A 3,933-nucleotide genomic window follows, 5' to 3' on the forward strand; every position below is an offset into this window, starting at 1 on the left:
TTTTGTTTTTAGACAGGGTCTCTCTCGGTCCTTCAGACTGGAGGGCAGTGGCTCAATTACCAACTCAGCCTCGACCTCCCAGGCTTAAACAATCCTCCTACCTCAGTCTCCCGGACTACAGATGCGCGCCTCCACACCTGTCTAATTTTTTAATTTTTGTAGAGAGCGAGGGCAGGGTTTTGCTATGTTGCCCAGGCTGGTCTCCAACTCCTGAGCTTAAGTGATCCTCCCACCTAGCTCTCCCAAAGTGCTGGAATTACAGGGGTGAGCCACCACATCTGGCCACTTTTATCATCTAATGACTATTACCAAGTCCCATCCCAGAAGTTCTGAGGAAGCTAAAAAAAAAAAAAAAAGCAAAATTTCCCACGAAATATCGGCTTGTAGGTACAAAAGCCAAAAGGATTCTACTTGGAAAGGAGAAGGAAATATATATACATATATTTCAACTACTAGTTTATTAACTTAGAAAACTACAGACATGGGAGAGGTATACATAAAACAAGGTTAGGCATTAAGTGATTGTGTTTGAAACTGGATGAGAGGATTCATCATACTCCTGTCAGCTTGACATTTTCCATAATAAAAAATAAAAAGTTAAAACATTACGCATGGTTTTAAAATACAAGTTTCCCCTAAAGATCTGTTTCCGACCAGATTTTAAGTTTACTACTACAGAGTGAAGCTGCTATGTCTTTCGTAATTAACCCACAGTTCCTAGGTCCTGACCCTCCTCAAAGTTTATGCTGGTGAATTCCAAGTGCTCACCCCCAGCACCCCGGAGGAGAAGCGCCGAGATAACAAAGAGAGGCGCAAGGATCCTCCCAAGACCTCTCACCACACACGCAGGGATGCGAGAAAGCGAGCAGAGGCCGCTGCTTGCTTCAGCGAAAGAAAGCGTGATTTTCTCCGACCAAGGTGGACCCAAGTCGGCCCCTCAGCCCAGGAACAAGCCCAGGAGGCTATCCCGCCCGGCGGAAGTGGACCGGGCTCAGGGACAACCGTCTCTCGCCGCACTGGAGGGCCCGACCTTCCCGAAGTCTCTCCGGGCCTGAAGAGACCGGGTACGGGTGTCGCCGAGAAGCCCTCGCCGAGGCCGCGGCGTTTCCGCCCCAGGGAAAGCACGCCTCGGGGCAAGAAGACTATGGGAAAGTTAAGCGGCTCGGAGTATCAAGGACCAGCGGCCCCCGAGCTGCTCGCGACCCTGCAACGCCCCCCACCCCGGCCCGCGCAACCTCCCCAGCCGCGGGCCCTCGACAACCTGACCTCAGGGCTGACCCCCATTTCCATGATCCTTCCCTTTCTCCTTAGCTGCCCCCCTCCGAAGTCGTTTGAAGCCCAGGACCTAGCGCTAGCTAGAGACCGCTAAACCGGAGCGCAAAAGAGACAGGAAGACGGAGACCTCTGACGCCGAGGATGCCACACTCACCTGACCGAATCCAGGCGTGAACACTGCAGACTCCGACTTCAGAATCAGGGTTCAGCATCCAAAATGGCGCCTCCCGAGGCCTCAGTACAGCAACCACAGGCGGAGGGATCCGCGGGATCTGAGCTAGCCACGCCCTCCTTTCGAGGGACTGGCTGCGCGATCGCCGCTGCTGGGACCCACACGCTGACTCGGGGCTCCCTCCCTCGGTTTTCTTTGGAGCCGGCGCGGCCGGGGACTACTTCCCGCGGCGGAGGCACGGAAGGCGGTGGGAGACGGTCACGCCGACTGAGTCAGCTGCTGTGGGCGCGCACGGAATTTTGTTCTGGGCGGGGTGAGGCCAGAAATGGATGCTGGTTCTTGGACTCTGCGCCCATGGCCTTACCGCGCCCAGTGCCCTGGCCCCGGATTCTTCCATAGCCGACTCCCAGTACTGCTTCTCTGACGCCAGGAGTTGCTTCTTGAGATTTGCTGCTGTCCCTCGCTGGACTTTCCCCTTGGGTGGAGCGGCCAAGCGGGTTTCGAAGCCTGTTCTCTGACTTTTCACCTAGCGTCTTCGTGTCGCTCTACGGACTCGTGTTCCCCTGCCCCCCTTTTAAGCCGACCCGTTGCCCTTTCAACCAGAATTGCTGCGGCCTGTGTGGTGTAATTCCGTAGTGTGACCTCAGCACCACATTCTCTGGCGAGTTCCCTAATTTATCTCGGTATTCAGAGGAAACTTTTTCCTTGGTTAGTTACTTTTGTTTTTAACTTGAAAACCATTCTCTGCTTAGCCTTGGAAGGGGCCTTTCCAGCACTTTGGGAGGCCAAGGCGGGAGGATCGCTTGAGTCCAGGAATTGGGGACCAGCCTGGGCGACGTAGGGAGACCCTATGCTACAAAAAAAAGGTAAAAATTAGGCGAGCAGGCCAGGCGCGGTGGCTTACGCCCGTAATCCCAACACTTTGGGAGGCTACGGCGGGTGGATCACCTGAGATCAGCAGTACGAAACCAGCCTGGCCAACGTGGTGAAACCCAGTTTCTAAAATTATAACAAATTAGCCAGGCGTGGTGGCGCATGCTTATCATCGCAGCTACTCGGGAGGCTGAGGCAGAATTGCTTGAACCTGGGAGGCAGAGATTGCAGTGAGCTGAGATCGCCCCATTGCACTCTAGCCTAGGCAACAAGAGTGAAACTTCGTCTCAAAAAAAAAAAAGAAAAATTAGGTGAGCGGCAGTGCGCATGTGTGGTCCCAATTACTCAGGAGGCTGAGGCAGGAAAATCGCTTAAGCCCAGGAGGTTGAGGCTGCCGTAAAAGGTAATCACGCCACAGCACTCCAGCCTGGGCCACAGAAAAAAGTGAAAGGGCTGGGTGCGCTGGCTCACACCTGTTATTCCGGCACTTTGGGAGGCTGACGCGGGCGGATCACCTGAGGTTGGGAGTTCAAGACCAGCCTGATCAACATGGAGAAACCCTGTCTCTACAAAAAAAATTAGCCGGGCGTGGTGGCACATGCTGGCATTACCCAGCTACTCGGGAGGCTGAGGCAGAATTGCTTGAACACAGGGAGCTGAGGTTGCTGTGAGCCGAGATCGTGCCATTGCACTCCAGCCTGGGCAACAAGAGCAGGGGGAGAAAAAAGAAAAAAAAAAAAAGTGGGGGGGCCTCCAGAAGGAAGTCATCTGACCCCTGCTATAGAGGATACGCAACTAATGCTTGCACCAGGGCACTCATATGACAAGTAGAAACTAGCCGATATGGTAAGATGTTGATGTGAGTTTAGAAATACTGTATCTTTATAACCATTTGCAACATTTCAAGATAAAACCAAGTTCCAAGCCAGCGCAGTGACTCAATGCCCGTAATCCCAGCACTTTGGAAGGCCTAGGCCAGTGGAAGACCTGAGGTCAGGAGTTCAAGACTAGACTGGCCAACATGGTGAAACTCCGTCTTTACTAAAAAAAAAAAATACAAATAATAATAATAAATTAGCTGGGTGCAGTGGCGCACACCTGTAATCCCAGCTACTCAGGACGCTGAGGCAGGAGAATCGCTTGAACCCGAGAGGCGGAGGTTACAGTGAGCTGAAATCGTACCACTGCACTCCAGCCTGGGCAACAGAGTGAGACTGCATCTCAAAAAAAATAATAAAAGTAACACCAGGTTCCAAAACCTCAAAATACATAGTATTTGGTTACTTTAAAATGTGCGGATTTTGGCCTGGCACAGTGGTTCATACCTGTAATCCCAGCACTTTGGGAGTCCGAGGGAGGGGATCATGAGGTCAGGTGTTGGAGACTAGCCTGGCCAACATGGTGAAACTCCCGTCTCTACTAAAAATACAAAAATCAGCCAGGCGTGGTTGCAGGGACCTGTAATCCCAGCTATTCCAGAAGCTGAGGCAGGAGAATCACTTTAACCCAGGAGGCAGAGATTACAGTGAACTGTGATCGCCCCACTTCACTTGAGCCTGGGCAACAGAGTGAGACCCCCCTCAAAAAAAAAAAACAAACCAAAAAAGGGGCCA

At 52.4% G+C, this 3,933-nt stretch overlaps 1 protein-coding gene across 3 annotated transcripts in view; it reads right to left on the bottom strand.

Annotated features, from left to right (window-relative positions):
• The window catches only part of IST1 (IST1 factor associated with ESCRT-III), a 29,767-nt gene extending 28,002 nt beyond the window's left edge, over nt 1-1,765 (bottom strand). For 2 of the 3 annotated variants that reach the window (XM_017539380.2, XM_017539379.2), the window contains exon 1: nt 1,430-1,765. The gene's annotated coding sequence lies outside the window, so the exon portion shown is untranslated. The remainder of the gene's footprint in view (nt 1-1,429) is intronic. The other variant, XM_037742348.1, reaches the window with a different exon arrangement.
• Between the last annotated feature and the right edge of the window lie 2,168 nt (nt 1,766-3,933).

Source organism: Cebus imitator, unplaced genomic scaffold (genome assembly GCF_001604975.1).
Source record: "Cebus imitator isolate Cc_AM_T3 unplaced genomic scaffold, Cebus_imitator-1.0 Scaffold118, whole genome shotgun sequence".
NCBI lineage: Eukaryota > Metazoa > Chordata > Mammalia > Primates > Cebidae > Cebus > Cebus imitator.